Source organism: Vidua chalybeata, chromosome 7, assembly GCF_026979565.1.
Source record: "Vidua chalybeata isolate OUT-0048 chromosome 7, bVidCha1 merged haplotype, whole genome shotgun sequence".
Lineage (NCBI taxonomy): Eukaryota > Metazoa > Chordata > Aves > Passeriformes > Viduidae > Vidua > Vidua chalybeata.
Genome location: NC_071536.1, coordinates 2797925 through 2814667, shown reverse-complemented (window position 1 = coordinate 2814667; position 16743 = coordinate 2797925). Strand labels below are relative to the sequence as shown.

General features: G+C 49.1%; 1 long non-coding RNA gene across 1 annotated transcript; it reads right to left on the bottom strand.

Moving 5' to 3' along the window:
* Window positions 1-1472: 1472 nt before the first annotated feature.
* LOC128790948 (uncharacterized) lies at window positions 1473-16383 on the bottom strand. The gene is made up of 3 exons (XR_008431917.1): window positions 16316-16383; window positions 9356-10519; window positions 1473-1688 (listed from the first exon to the last, which is right to left on the bottom strand). It is a non-coding gene; the product is annotated as an uncharacterized LOC128790948 (long non-coding RNA).
* Between the last annotated feature and the right edge of the window lie 360 nt (window positions 16384-16743).

The window sequence follows — 16743 nt, the reverse complement described above, 5'->3', positions numbered from 1 at the left end:
GATCTGTATGCAAACCTTGAGATAAGAAATGCTGACTTAGAAATGCCATGGAACAGGACAGACAGTGTTGAGAGAGAAATAGGACTAAAAACAGGTTTCAAAGGATGGCCTTGCAAATAAGACTAAATATTTTGGAGAAATAGAACTATGAAAGATGCATTGTAGTGGGACCCACGAGGGGTAATTTTAATGATTGGCTTTAAGGCATTTACAGCAAGGTGTGGCTAAAGCTGGTAGGCCAAGGAACACTTATAGTGTATTGTAATTAAAAAATAGCTTCTGATTGTGATGGGGTGAATTATAACATCTGTATTGTCTCACCCTTCTCATGAGACTGAAAATGGAATAAAAGTTTTTAAAACACCTCTCAGAGTTCCATCTCTGGATCAGAAAAGGGTATAATCCAACAGCATCCCCAAAAAAACCACCCCAAACCAGGGGGAAAAGCAACGAAGAGGCAGCACCTCCTTTTGGAGAGCATCAGCTGGGTGTTCGCAGGGATCAGGGCAGGTTTTCCTCCACCCCGGGTTTGTTACTGGAGAGGAGCTCTCCGAGGAAGCCTGCGGGGCTCCTGGCTCTCATCTCCTCCCCCCCGCAGCTGCGGCGTCGCTCGGCGCTGCACATCCCATAAATCAGCAGGAGAGCCGGGAGAGGGAAGTGTAAATAGGCGTCCCAGGGTTTATTGAGGCTGAAGGGCAAAGCCTGCCCCAACAGGCACCCTGACACCTCCCCTCCTCAGGAGGGAGGGATGCAAGGGGTGTGGGATCTCAGCCCCGGGACGTGGGATCCAGGGAGGGTCCAGTGACGGGGAGATGGCCCAGCCTGACCCGCTTGCCACCGGCTGGCATGTGGGTTTAGCAGCTCCCTGCTATTTAATCACCTCAGATCCCATTCCCTTCCCCTCCATGCCAGGGATTTAAAAGCCAGCAGGATGGTGGCACTCAAGGTAAGGGTGCTGAGGATAAACCATGAAGAGCTGAGAAATCCCAAATGCCGCATCAGAGCATCCTATGGGATGAGGGAGAGAGGGAGAAGAGCTGAGAGCAGAGCACTGAGGCCTTTCATTCAAAACTCTGCTTTGGTACCTGTGACTTAAATTCTTCTGTTCTTGTGTTGTGGGTGACAAGCTCTGTTAAAGGAGGGGGGAATAAACTTTCTAAACTGCCTCTTTAAAAGCTGGGAACTGAAGAGGAAGAACCCAAACACATCCATATTTAAAATCCTGGGATTTTAAACACTGTTTCCTGTGCTAAGGGAGACCAGGATATTCCCCCTAGGGGAAGCTGGTTCCTGGGGCTTCATGGCTCAGCTTGAGCAATCTGCAAATTAAAATAAATAAAATAAAATAATATGAAATGATGCTGAACCCCAAAGGGAATCCCCAAGAGCTTCAGTGGAGCATTTGCACTCCAAGCATCACCCGAGGGAGCAGCAGGACTGACATCCCCAGGATTTGCCCCACAACACCAGCTCTTCCCCAAGCAGAAGATCCTCCAGCTTTTCCCCTCTCTCCTATCTTCTCTCCACCTCACACTCTGGCTTTCCTGGGACTGCTTGTCCCCTGGAGCAGCAGACAGGAGGAATGTGGCACACCAGGTTTGTTTGGATAAAGCAAGAAGGGGGGGATTACCATGAGCTTCCTGCTGGAAAACCGGCACCGCTGCCAGCTCCGAGAGTGGTACGGGGCTCTGCAAGGAAAAATTGGACACAGGAGAGGGAAAAACTCAAATTCCCCAAACAAATCAGTGTGCTGGTGCTTCAGGAGCTGTGATTAGGCAGGGTGCCAATCCATAGCTGTGTTTCCAAAAATAAGTGAGTCAAAAATCCCTAAATATCTCGAATTTCACGTCCTCCAACACCCAGCGAGGAGCCTGGAGTGATGGTGGGACTCGTGTCCCTGGCTCTGGTGGCCCTGGGAGCCATCCCCATGGCCTGTGTCACGGCCCAAGCAATCCATCCTTTACCCGCTGCCCTTCTGCAAATATTTTTCCTGCTGGTGAAGAGCAAACCAAGGCAGAGAGAAGGTTTGAAAGGCACTAGAGGTTAAGTTCAGCTGGTGAATCCCCTGACCCCATAAGCCAGGCCTTGATCATTCCAACAGGGAAAACAGGTGGAGAGGGATAAATCCTCACCCATCAAACCCCCCAGGCAGGCTCCTTGTGCTGACAAATGCTGTCCCCCACTGAGAGTGGTTTTAGGTTGTTGTGCTGCCCCACGAGGAGGGGCAGCTCCAATCTCTGCTCTCTGTGACAGGGACAGCACCCAGGGAATGGCTGGAGCTGTGTCAGGGCAGGGTGAGGCTGGAGATCAGGGAAAGGCTCTTCCCCCAAAGGGTGCTGGGCACTGCCCAGGCTCCCCAGGGAATGGGCACAGCCCCAGGCTGGCAGAGCCCAAGGAGGGTTTGGACAGGGTGAGATTGTTGGGGTGTCTGTGCAGGGCCAGGGGTCAGGCTCCATGATCCCTGTGGGTCCCTTCCAGCTCAGGACATTCCATAATCTATGATCTCTCTCTCCACAGCATCACTGCTCTGTCAGCAGAGGATTTTATAGGAAACAAAGGTAAAGAAATCCAAGTGCAAAGCGACTCTTAAAACCCACCAGAAACAGGCACAGAGCTGTAAAAGCACTTCCCATCCCTTAGCCCTCCTTGGGATTCCAGTGCCTGGAGAGTGGGAGATGCCAGAGGTGCAGAGGTGGGGAAACAGGAGTGGATGCTGCAGCTGTTCCTACAGATGTGCACAGCCTCAGCCAGGATGAAAAACCTGGAGAGGTTTCCTTCCTGAAGATAACTACTGTGGAGGTTTTCCTCCTCTGCCTGCAGTCTGTTCCTGCTGCCCCACATCTGGCTGTGCACTTAGGGAGCAGCATTTGTGGAAAATCCCAAGGATATTCCATGGTGCAGCAGGCACAGCATAGGCAGCTGGGGCAAAACAAACCTGTGGTGTGTCGCATTTAAAATTTGCCTGATTTTGCTCAGCCTTGGTAAAACCCAGGATATAAAGTGACTCCAGTTTGGTTTTTTTGGCTTGGAGATGCAGATTCACCTACGTGGAAACACTTGCCAGGCTCAGTGCTTTCCCCTGAACAGCCCCAGGAGGAGAGCCCAGAGATCAAACCCAGGCTTTAGCACAATTCCCACAGAAATCTTGCTCTTCCAACGGTAGGGTTTTATTTCTCGAGGTGATAACCCATAATCTCATTAGGCTGGCTCCCTCAGTGATGCAGAATATCTGATTGGCAAAGGAGGCAGGGATTCAGGAAGCAAGACTGCACCCTCATTAAACACAGTGTTTTTTTCCAGCCTTCTCCTGTTCCAACAAGACATCAGTATGTACAACGTGTGCTCTGGAGCTGCTTTGGTCTAATCTTCCTTTTTGTTTGCCTTTCAGCTTTTAAACCAGTCTGGGATAAGCCCTGCTGAGGAAAATGGCAGGCTGGCTTGTGCCAAGTGTGTTACAAGAGCCACAGCTTTTGGTTATGTGTGGCAGCACTTCCAGAAGCAGCTCCTGTACTGAGCCAGGTCCAGGAGAAGAGCTCTGGGATGAGTTTCCATCACCAGAGTCAAGGCAGGTTGGAGAGAACCAACAAGAAGCCAGGATAAATAGGCCCCGTCCCCAAAACCATGATTATTTTTAATTAAGCATCAAAAAGAAAAAAAAAAAAAATGAAATCCTTTTTCAGATATTTCACAGCTTTCAAAGCATCAATTTTTCAAGTCCAAAAGTCTCATTATCAATAACTTCAAGATCCTGCTTAGAAAAAAAAAAAAAAGACAGTTAAAATATACTTTGACATTAACACAGACAAAAAACACTTTTAAAATGACACCTATTTAACCTTGGGGGAAAACTCCAAACTCCACATTTTGAAGCCACTTTTGAATTCAAATTATTCTCCTTTTCATATGTAGAAAATACAGGTGATTGACACCAGAGTGATTGAAACCAGAGTTTCAAATGGGTCTTTCATAAGGTGAGGTGCAGACAAAGAAAAATGGACTTTTAGAAAACTATCTATTTTTAACAGATAAAAACAACACCATAAAATGGGTATCATGACATGCAACCAGCAAAGTGAGTTCTGAAGGATATAAAATAGTGCGACAGAGCTCAGAAGACATAAAAAGAGAACAGGCATTTATCTGGAAAATCAGGAGATCTGTAACTCTGGAGTGACCCAGGTTCAGGTCACTGCTGTGCTGTGGGAGTGCAGAGCAGAGTCACCACGGAATAACTCCCTCAGCTCAGCTGCAGAGAGCAGGAACATATGAATTCCCTCTCTCTTGACAAGCTCTGCTGGGATATTCAGCCTGGAGGGAAGCTGTGGGAGGAAGATCAGGAGTGGGAAGGGAATCCAGAGTCTGGCAGGTGCCCGGGGTTTGCCATCCCATCCTCCTTGTTCTCAGCAGGGAATGCCAGGAGCATTCCCAGAGCACCAGTGCTGTAAAATGCTCTGGTTTAGGGCTTTATTCAAGGTTTTCCTCCTCAGCAAACCGTGCAGACTTTCTGTCTCTTCGCAGCCTCCAAAATCTGGCATCCTGCAAAGGAGTCAAAGGCGAGGCAGAGCTGTTCATTAAGGTGGGCTGCTGGGACCTAAAGGAGATGCAAATCAGCCCTAGGGAGTGCCAGGAATTGCTGGCCAGGCCCTCGGGGCTGGCTCTGGGAGCCCCCAGCCCCTGCCCAGCCAACAATGAGCCCTGGGTTCAGGGAGGGGGTTGCCAAGTGGGCAGAGACCCAAGGGCTGCCCTGGCTCCCAGCTGCAGGAGCTGCTGCTGGCCCCAGCGTGGAGCTGCTTGCTCCTGCCAAAGGATGGTGGCAGGCAGGAAGGGAGCCTTCAGATGTCCTCAGGTCCAACAGATCAGACCAAAAGCTCGGACAGGCTCTCAGGGAATTCAGAATCACTCAGTGGGTTGGGCTTGGAAGGGACCTTGAAGCTCATCCAGTTCCACCCCTGCCATGGCAGGGATGCCTTCCACCATCCCAGGTGGCTCCAAACCCCATCCAGCCTGGCCTTGGACACTTCCAGATATCCAGGGGCAGCCACAGCTGCTCTGGGCACCCTGTGCCAGGGCCTGCCCACCCTCACAGCAAAGAATTTCTTCCCAATATCCCATTCATCCTGCCCTCTTGCAGTTTGAAGCCATTCCCCCTTTTCCTGGCACTCCAGGATTTTGTCAAAATTTGCTGAGCAGCTTCTGGACAAGTTTTTACGGTGGGGAAGTGTGGCAGTGAAACAGCAGCCAAAGGCCTACAGACTGAATCCTGGCTTGGGCTGACAGAAGCTAGGAGAAAGCTGACAGCTTTTTGTGAGAACAGAGTCCTGCAGCAGTGAAAAATAACTTGTTTTTCTTGACAAAGAGCTCCAAGACTGTGGAAAACAACTTGCTTTCCCTGAGAAAGAGCTCTAGGACTGTGCTAAACACTAGCCACCTGTACAAACTGTTTTTAAACCGTTAGATAGAAAAATGAAAACTATCTTTCACAAAACACTGGGGGTCTGAGTGACCAATCAATAGAGTAACAATCTGTTACTGACCAACTGGGATAGATAGGGGATGTTCTTTAAAAACCCTATAAAATGGACACTTGAAATAAACCAGGATCGAGCCTTTCTTTTTGCACCATAGAATGTGTCCTGCATCCAGGACAGGGAAGGAAAAAAGAAAAAAAAAAAAAAAAAGAAAAAAAGAAAAAAAGAAAATTACTACAGGTGCAACATTCCAGGTCTTGTAAGAAGTACAGATCTGTGACCACTTTTGTGTTTCACTCCATTTCTTCAGCTTTGGGCTGTGTGACACATCCAGCAGTGGAGATGGGAGCTCCTCCATTTGCTCTGCATGGAAGTTTTTTTGCCTTTCAGAAAACCACAAAATAATCCAAAGCAACTATTGGCACCAGATGTCATTTGGGCTGGAGGGCCAGACTACCCAGAGCTGGGGTAGAGGGGGGAGCTGCACATGATATTAAACACATTCCCAGGTTTCAGGTATCATCTGCTGGGTTTTCAAAGTCAAGTCTCCAGCCAGCAGGATCCCAGCACAATTCCAGAGGCGCTGCATCCCCAGCTGACACAAACCAGAGCTCTGCTCAAGTCAGTGGCATTGCAACCACTCTCTTCAACCACAGGACCTACCCCCTCCAAATTTCCAGCTCGGCATCCTGTGATCCTGACAGCACTCTGCTCACTCCAAGTCTTGGCAAGGAACGCCCCTCTGTTTAAAAAGAAACTTTCCCAGTGTTGTGGTTTTTCCATCTCTAATTAGCGGGAGATTAAATTCCGCTGGGCATGAGGCTGATTGCTGCCTCCAAACTTGCTGAGGTGCTCTCAGACAGGGGGACAGTGAAGACCAGGGAAAGGAGAGGAGGAAGGAGGTTCTGCCGACACAGAATCATGGAATTATTTATTTAAGATCACCAAGTCCAGCCATCAACCCAGCGCCGCCACCATGCTCTAAAGTGCTACATCCACACGTTTTTTGAACACTTTCAGCGATGGTGACGTCACCATTTCCCTGGACAGCCTGTTTCAATTCCTGACCACCCTTTCCATGAGGAATTTTCCCTAATATCCCCCTCCCCAGTGCTCAGCTAGCACAAGGCAGCACCCTTTCCCCCAGGGATCCAGCCTGCCCAGGGGTCCAACAGACTTTCAGAAGTGGTCCAGTGGGAAAATTCACAAGGGAATTGTTCCTCATCCTCCTGCCCTCCACTTCCAACAAGTGCACGTGAAGTCTCCCGCCCTGGATGCTGCAGGACTTCCTCCAAGGATGAGTTTAAGCCTCCAGCCTAAGCTCTGAGGCAAATCATGGCTGTTTACCAATTTATTTTGTTTTTTAATCTCCTCTGCTGATAGCTCTGTGTATTGGGCTGTGACTTAGAGCCAGCAGCAATCATGAGCTCACGGGATCACACCCCTGGGGAGAGAGCACTGGAATTTGGGATACAGAAGCTCACCTCAGGCAGAGGGGAGGTTTGCTGATGAAGGGGTTTGCAGTGAGGGACAGTTTGGATTCAAGCAGACCAACACACCGAGCCTTTCACACCCCATAGAGTTTTTTTCCCCCATGCTTTCCACAGACAATTCCTGCCAGGATTTTTCAGAGGTTTAATCAGCGCTGAGCCTCTTTAAGGGGCTGTCTCTGAGGGAGCAGATTCAGCAGAGTGATAATTTTGGCGGCTTAATCTGGGTTGATTAATTTTAACAGTCTGCTTTACAATAGATACCATGTGGCCACGGCCAAAGGAGTTTCACGGCCGTCACCGAGATATAAAGTAGGTGTGAAACGCTTTAAAAATGCGTCATGCTGCAGGAGAGGCGAAAGCTTCATTGCCCTAATGAGGGAAAGGACTGGCCAGAGGGATTATTGCCCTTCTCTGAAAGGTCACTCAGCGTCACCAGATCCCTGGGTTTCTTTTAGAAAGCTGCAGAGAAAAGGACAAGGTGATCCAAGAGGATCTGGATCTGCTTTCTGAACTTCTTCACCGCCTTAAGGAGAATAAATTTATGTCCTTCTCCCAACCTCAGTGCACAACCTCTGCGAGGTGTTCATCTACAGGAGTTACCAAACTCTCAGAGAGAGAGAGCTCTTAATCAGAGAATTCCAGACTGGTTTGGGTTGGGAGTGACCTCAAAGCCCATCTCATTCCCCCCCTGCCATGGGCAGGGACATCTTCCCCTATCCCAGGTTGCTCCAAGCTCCATCCAGCCTGGCCTTGGACACTTCCAGCGATGGGGAACCCACACTGCTTGTGACGTTTCAATGTTTTTGACAAAAACAACCCCCGTGGAATGTCTTCCCTCACATTATAGGGCACGACAAGGGCGTTTCTGGAACACATTTTGTGATTCGGAATTGCAGACGGCCGAGGAAAGGTTTTGAGATGAGATAGTAACAAAATCATTTTGCATTCCTAAATCAATGCGTGTGCAGGTTTTAAATTACATTTTTTCAAGTGATCTTTACTCCAGCAGTACAGTGGATTAGTTATGAGCAACTGAAGGTCCGAGACCAGAGCTGGCGCAGGTATTGAGTCTTCAAGCCACAGTAATGGCAATATTTTTGGAAAACATTGTCATATTTAGTCCAGCTAAAAAGCAAAGAATTCCAGAACTGAGCTCACATGTAGGAATTTGGTTTTGAGACAATACGGATTTTTTCCACATTGAGCAACCTGGTCTAGTGGAAGGTGTCTCTGCCCTTGGCAAGGGGTGGAATGAGATGGTTTTTATGATGCCTTCCAACCCAAACCACTCTGGGATTTACTGGAACATTTCCATTTTTTTTTTTTTTTTTACAGCACTATTTAGATCTGAACACCAAACAGAGCTGGACTTGAAATCCCTGGTGCTCACCCAAGTTTTATACTTTTTTTTTTTTTTTTTAATATTTTATACATAAAATCAGCATTGCTCCCAAGACACGAGCCAGGTCAGCCCCTCTCCACCGAGGGATTTGTCCCAGACCAGCCTGCCCATTGTGCTTCTGTGCACTTATTTTCCATAATTCCTTAGAAAACACAGGCAGAGGGCAGGCTCGCGTGTCAGGAGAGGAGAACAGGACGAAGGAATGGAGGAAGCCCATCTCCAAGAAATCGCTGATTAAAATTGCTCCCAAGTTCCCGTTTCCTCCACAAACAAAACAGCCTGCGAAAGTCCAGGCTGGGGTGGATAAAATATCAGCCACGTGCCTGACTTACAGCACTGGGACTGAGGTTTGGGCACCATTTCAAGACTTTCCCCTAGGAGCCTATCCAAACCCTCATTGCTTCTGATGTGGAATAATTTGGAAGTGTTTTTAGGCTGCCGGCTGGGATAACACAAGGGCTATTGTAAACACACACGCAGCTGATCAGCAGCAAACCCACACAAATATGGGCTGTACACACATAAATAACCGGCAAGAAAAAAATTACAAAATTAATCAAAAGGCTCAACCGAAGGAAAAGATGAAATCACTGAGCAGGTCTTGAAAAAACTAAATATTGTTTATGGGAAGAGTTATGTTTCACCTAATTTTAATAAATGAAACTTATTTAAATGCAGGCCACTAGATTTAAAGAGCTCCAGCCAGACCCAGCTGTCATCTAAGTGTGGGCAGTGAAGCAAGACCATAATTTCCATGGATGCTGTTTCAAAAACACTGCTGCCAGCCAAAAAAAGTTGGGAAATTTAAGAGAGCGTAACCAGGACAGGGAAAATAACCTGCTGGAGATCCGGGACCCAGCCTGGAGCTCCAGCCTGATGCTTCCTCATCTCTGATTTGAGTGGGAAATGAGAGGATTGCTCATTTGGAGTCAGGGTTCTCTGGGATTATTTGGGGTTCTCCTCTATGGGAGCCAGGAAGAAGTTCCACTCACCTGTGAGAGTTTTCCCAGCTGGTTTCGGTGTGGAGTGGTGGTTTGGACCTGCCCAGCTGCCAGGGCAGGCTGATGGGAGCCTGAAAATGGGTGTCTTCGAGGGAAGTCACAGCCAGATGTTGGCATCATTCACACCACGGGATGGAGAGGCCCTTTTCCAGGATTCCCAGGTGGCTCTGGTCTGCCTCGTGGCATTACATCCTTTATCGTTTCTCCCAAGTTTTTTTTGGCAAGCGGATGAAACAACTCGTGCCAGTGGGTGAGCAAAGAAGTCAGAGGCAGCTTCAGCAGGTCACCTTCCTGCTGGAATGCTGAGCATTTTTCCATCTCTGAGAGGTGAGATGGGACAGAGGACTTCACACCAAGGCAGCTGTCCTCCATGGCATCTGCTGTTCCTTTAAGGAACGGAGTCTCTCCCTGTCTGACCCCAAAAGGACTCGAGATCTCCAGGCCTTTCTGTCCATCCTGCCAAGCCCAGGCTGGGATTTAAAGGAAGCAACAGCAAACCAGTCTGTCAGGGTTATGGATGTGGAGTTTTTACATCTTGGCACTGGACGGATCTTGAGCAGAACCATTCCATGTGTGAACCTTGTTCCCAAAACGAGACAGCAGAACGGTTTCCCAGCAGCAATAAATCCATCTGGATAATAACAGAGTGGTACATGATGGTTTTGTGACTGCACCATCTGCAAACAATATTTGCCTGAGTAGGAAGTAGCTGGAAAATGAAGTAACATTCCATGTGGAGAGGCTCAGGTTCTTCGCTCTTCCACCACTGGCGCTACTTTGACCAGGCTCATACTCAAAGCAACGCTTAAAATAAATAAAAGGAATTGTCCAGGCCTTACGTGGGCCTTTGGTATCCCCTGCAAACACAGAGCTCAGGGGCTGGGTCCCACTAACAGGCCAGAAGGACTGATTAGAGCCCTCTGGATGTGATCCCTGCTCCAGGCCAGGCTGATTTTCAGGAAATAGCAGCAAGTTGACACCGTCTCCTTAGGACAGACTCCATCCAAAGCCTGTTGAAGTCTAATCACAGACTTCCCCTGCTGCAGCAGCCTCTGGGCAGAGCAATGTCATCAACTCCTTCTGGCCCATTCATAGGGGCATTTCCCAAAGGAGGAGACTGGTGCCAAGATTACTCCAGTCAAAATCCATCACCAGCTGTTGTAGAAAGGAAAACAAAGTTCAGCACATGTAAGGCAAAGTGTAGAAAAGGGTGTGAAACAATTAAAGCACCTAATAAAGCATTGAGGGAAGTGGAGAGCAGGGATTTTATGTGAGTTCATCGTGTACAAGGCTTAATTTAATCAAGATAGCAACCAAAGTCTGACCCTCCACGGGAAAGTCCTCACATCTTTGTCCCTGGCCTTGTCTGAAAAGCTTTGCTCAAGCCTTGGAGACTGTGGGCTGAGACAAAAGAGAGTCTGAATCACCCTTTGGTTGGTGACCTGTCCTGATAACCCTGTCAGTCCATTTCAAGCACTACTTTTATCCAGAATAAATTTATAGGTTTGCATGAAACAATCAGGATCTCACCTCTAGTTCCCCTGGATTCTGTGCTACACAGGAAACCCTCTAACCTGCACTGGGAACAGGTTCAATATTAAGCTTCCTTTAAACCTAAGATCCTGTCCTAACTCAAGGTGGAGCAGGTTTCCCAGAGCAGCTGGGGCTGTCCTTGGATCCCTGGAAGTGCCCAAGGCCAGGCTGGACAGGGCTGGGAGCAGCCTGGGACAGTGGAAGGTGTCCCTGCCCATGGCAGGGGTGGCACTGGATGAGCTTTGAGTTCCCTTCCAACAGCTGAGAAGGAACACAGAGACTGGAGCTGGGATCATTTCAGGAAGCAAGGATCTCCCCAGGGCCTATAAACAGAAACATTAAGGAGACTCTCTCCAGACTCCAGAGACTTCTCTTTTTTTTTTTTTTTCATGTGAGAAACATTAGGAATACATGGGCTGCAAAGTCATTATCATCACCCACAGGAAGATAAGGAACATTGATTCAGCTCAAAGCTCAGGAAAGTGGGGAATTGGACAAGTATCCCTCACCAAGCCAAGGTTTAGAGGCAGTGGGAGCAGGGATGAGGCTTCATGCTCGTCTTTTGAAAGAAGAGCCTAAGAATATTCTCAAAGCAGGAATAAATGAAGACACAATTTTCCTGGGATGCCCTGTAACTTGATGGCATCCAAAGGGCTAAGAAAAGCAAGGTCCTGCCAAGATGGCATCACTGGGCAGTTTAGACTGGAGACCAGGAAAAATATCTTGAAAGGGCTGTCCAGCCCTGGCACAGCTGCCCAGGGCAGTGGTGGAGCTGCAGTCCCTGGAGGGATTTAAAATCCACATGGATGTGGCACTTGGGGACATGGGTTGGTGGTGGCCTTGGCAGTGCTGGGGGAATGGTTGGATTCAATGATCTCAGAGGGCTTTTCCAACCTTAATGATTCTCTGATTCCATGAAATCCCAGCAAGAGAGAAACCACCTCACCGACAGCCAGGAGTCAGCGCAGAGGAGGAACTGAGAGAAGCTTTTAGGACCACAAGATGTAAAAACACATTTCTAATTTTCTTCCGAGCTCTCTGGTGGTGACACAGAGCAGCAGGGAGGACAGCTGGATTCCCGCTGTTCCCATCAGCCATCCAGCTGAAAAATCACCCACAGGAGGCAGGAATGGATGTGGTTGCAGTCTCATTTTCCTGTGATGACCACTTTGCATGGTCCCAGCTCCATTTCCCCCCATTTGTGCTGGTGAGGGCACAAAAACCACTGACCCCACCCCCATGAAGCCAAGCTCTGGCTGAGGTCAATCCCAGCTGGAACAAGCAATCCCATAACACCAGATGTGCGTCCAAGGAAAAGAAAAGCAGCACTCCTGCTCCTCACCCTTCCAAAACGCCTGGTGGGACCTTGGGAATGTCACTTAGGGGGAATGTGGCAAAGGCAGGTTAGGTGTGTGCCAAAAGGGGTTTGAAAAGGTTGTTTGGGGTTCTTTTTGTTGTGGTGTTTTGTTTCTTTTCAGGATTTTTTTTTTTTTGTTTTGGCAAAAATTAACATTCTTTCAACACACTTTCCTCTGGAAAATTCAACCTGCAAAAATCATTGCATATCAACATTGGGAAATGCCTGGTCAGGTCTAATTAACATTATAATTCCAAGACAAAGGGGCTTGGCTCCACGGACCTCAGCACAAGTTCTTTCACATGGGACACCGCTCCCTCTGAAACACTCAGAAATTCCCTCTGCCCTTTTCCAGCATCTTCCATGATACTTTGGATCACGAGACTTGAGGCCAGCTGTGGATTACAAGTCCTGACCCCACTGCCAGGTCTTTGCACAGCATGAAAGGGAGGTGGGGGGAGCTCTACCAGCAGGAATTTAGTGAAAAAACTTTTGCTTGGGGAGAAAAACTGGAAGAAGGGAAAAGGGATAAGGCACGTGGTTTGCTGCAGGCTGGAAAACTCAAATGTTCCAGCTGCCATTGTGTATTTTTCACTGCAAAGTGAAACACACGTCCCAGGAAGCAAGAAATTGTTCCCTGTGAGGGTGGGCAGGCCCTGGCACAGGGTGCCCAGAGAAGCTGGGGATGCCCCTGGATCCCTGGAAGTGTCCAAGGCCAGGTTGGATGGGGCTTGGAGCAACCTGGGCTAGTGGAAGGTGTCCCTGCCCATGGCTGGATGGGGTTTAAGGTCCCTCCCGATGCTAAACCCCCCAGTTTGAGCCCAGGCTGCTCAGAAAAACCCACCTGAAGGCCCCCGGGTGCTCAGCCAGCTTCCCCCACACTGTGATGACAGCACTGGCAGCCCTCCAGGGTCATTAGCAGTTAACAACCCCAGCATTTCTGGGCTCAATATCACAGTGTCTGTGGGCTTTTCAAGAGTTCAGGAGTATTTAAGAGTTTGGTTTGCTTTGGCTCTGAAGAGTCCAAGCTGGAAACCTGTGTGATCCCGGACACTCCTTGTAGGAGAGAGGGATGGTGCTGGGTGATGGAGAGGCAGAACCTGAGGCAACTTTAATGGCTCCAAGATCAAGCAGGTTGAGCAGACGTGGGAGGTAAGCAGGGAGGCCTGGACAGTCTCCAGTTTTGGACTTTGGCTCCTCATTTTGTGATGTGTCTCTAGGGAGGATCTGTGCTGAACCACTGCATCTTGCAGGGAGGTCACTGGAGCCTCTACTTCCATGGAATCAGAGAAGTGTTAAGGTTGGAAAAGCCCCCTGACATCACGGAGTCCAGCCCTTAAGCCAGCACTGCCAAGGCCACCACCAACCTGCACCCCCAGGTGCCACACCCACACAGCTTTTAAATCCCTCCAGGGATGGGGACACCCCAGCTTTTCTGAGCAGCCTGTACCAGGGCTGGTCAAGCCTTTCAGTGAGGAAATTTTTCCCAATGACCAATCTAAACCTGCCCTGGCCCAGCCTGAGGCCGTTCCCTCTCCTCCTGTCCCTGTTCCCTGGAGCAGAGCCCGACCCCCCCTGGCTGTCCCCTCCTGTCAGGAGCTGTGCAGAGCCACAAGGTCCCCCCTGAGCCTCCTTTTCTCCAGGCTGAGCCCCTTCCCAGCTCCCTCAGCCTCTCCTGGGGCTCCAGCCCCTTCCCAGCTCCGTTCCCTGCCCTGGACACGCTCCAGCCCCTGGGTGTCCCTCTGGCCGGAGGGGCCTCAGCAGGGCCAGCCCCGGGGCCATTGGCCTTCTTGGCCACCTGGGACACCACTTTGGTGGTGGTTTCACCTGAAGCAAAGCTCAGTGGTTCCCTGTCAGCTGTCCCAGCTCCAAAGGGGTGTCACCAGCTGTGCCTGGATGGAATGTGAGGGTCCCCTGTGCTACATCAAAGCCTCGTTCCCTTTCCCTTTCTGGCAGAACCAGAGTTGAGCACCAGCACCACTCACAACATTCATCTCCATCCCAGTTATGGTCCCAGAGCTCCTGCACATCTGGAAAAGCACAAAACACCCCATGAAACAACTGCCCTGAAGTCAGATGCCTTCGACCTGAGTCACCGAGCAGAACGCAGAGGAAAAGGCGAAGGGCGTTATTCCAAGGAATTTTGCAATGAGGAAAACAAACCCAAACCAAAAAAAAAAAAAAAAATCACACCCACCAGGGAAGCTGCCTGCCTCGAGGAACCCCACGAGTCAGAACCGCCCACAACAGCTCAGCTGTCTCTCAGCATCCCTGCAACTGCAGAGCCAAGACATCCGAGCACGCTTGGAGCTCCTGGAAGAAACTCCAAGGCTCAGTGGTGAGTTGAAGTCACTTCTTAACACACTTTCATCTCCACAGCTCCAAAGCAGCTCACAGCGCTCTCCTGTTGGCTTCCCACTGGGATACGTGAGTCTTGGGGATGGAATGACAGTGCAGCCCTTCCAAAGGTGACCATCAGCCCACATCGAGGGGAAAGAGTCCAGCTGCCATCGCTTTGCACAGTGTTTCTCCCAACTGTCCCCTGAAATCCTTCAAAAGGATGAACTGAAACAGCTTTTTCTTTTTTTTTTTCATTTTTATTTCTAAGTTACTCCAGCCAACCACCAAGCACTTCAGCTGTCTACTCTGACTTTCTCGAATCCCCATTTTTTTTTTGGCACAGCTGCATGGTCCTCAAGCAGGTATCCTACAGATATCCAGTCGCTGTGCTCTGCAGCCCAGCCACCTTTGAATCCTCAGCGTTAAAAACATTTGTCAGACACTATCTTCTGCTTTTGCTGGATATTGCCCTCAGCCCAAGGGGACTCTTCTCTTCCCTTTGAATCTGGCAGCACAAGTCCTGCTGCCTGTAGATTTATATGGAGGTACATCAAGTTCTCCTTCCAGTAAATAGGACTGGATAATCAATTCCGAATGAAGGTTTGGGAAAAAACCGTTCTCAGACAGTCCCTCTCAGGGAAGAGTTTTTAAACTGCCTCCAAGCTGCTAATCAAAAAAAATTTTTTTGAAAAGCAAATAATGATGTGCTAACAGCGCTTCCAATACTTGGTGTCTTCCCAAAGCCACAGCTCACGAGGGTTAACACGCAAACCCAAGGAGCTGTGGGAGCTCCTGGGCCTCCTGTTTGCAAAAAACCGAACATTTCAGCAGTCCCAGAAACAGGTCAAACAAACACTTCCCAAGAACCACACAGGTGATCGCTGAGCTCGCCTTGGAATGACAGGAATCCGCTGGAAGACGTCTCTGGTGCCTATTCCAGGACTATTTCCTCCAATTCTTTTTTAAGTCAGTGCTTCCAGGAGTTAAAACCCCACTGGTTTTAGCCAAGTTCTCATTTTATTTAAGGCATGAAGGGAACAATATTTATCATTCAAAGAAGCCAATTCTGCTTCGTGCCTGCTCCTGTTTCTGTCCTCTGCCTCTAGACAGGAGCGTCCCTTCCCTGTGCTAATTAATAGAGGGGATAAAGGCACACCTTGGGGTTGAGAGCTTTATAGAAAATTTAATTACAGATCCTGACTTTCTAATTACCAGGCGAGACTCTCCCATTATCTGCCACAAGATCCCCACAGGCTTTACCTGGCTGGAGAGAAGCAGGAGATGACTTTAAAGGGCTGGGGTGGAAGCCGATCCTTAGCCAAAGTGTAAGATACAGGAAGGGCCACCAAAAAGCTCTGTAACGATGGCAGCACCGGGTCAGAAGGAGAGAGGAGCCCTGGTAGGTCACAGACATCATAATGGACTTGCCAGGGTTGAAGGGAATGGAGGCTAAGACCATAAGGAGATAACAAACCTGCAGCACTGTCAACACGAGTTCAGCTGGGCAGCTCTATGTCCATTAACAGGCTGAGACTAATTAGAAGGAGATGCAAGAGCAGAGCAGAAGGAAAGCTCTCCTTAGACAAGCTGAAAACGTTCCTGTGCGACCCGCGCTGCACGTTCTCAGCTCGGCCCTTGGACCTGGGAACACAGAGTGGCTGAAGATGATCAAGACCACTTGTGTGCTTCCATCTCCGACCTGTGAGCACTGACATACTCACTCTGGTATGTGCTGAGCTGGTGCCTCACGCTCCCCATTCCATAAATCCTCTCCCCTTCCAGGCTCAAGTGATGGAAAACGCTCTCGGAGCAGACAACGAGCTCAGAGCTGAGGTCAGAGGGGGACTGCAGATGGAGAGGTACAGCACGAAGCTGCAGCCTAGGGGAGACAAAGGACTCCTCAGCTATAAACCCAAATTTTACTAACCAGAAGCTCTCCACAGAACATCCCAGTGGCACTGTGCACCATGTCTGAATTCCATGGGTTTTACCAGCACAAGTCCCAGGTTAAAGAGGAACCATTAATTAATGATGCACTGGTCCATTGTAGGAGTCTGAGTATTTCTCAATGCATTCAAGGCTTTGCCAGCCAACTCCATATATCAGCTTGCTGGAAAAATTGCCTTAAAAAAAGGAAAAATATAAAAGG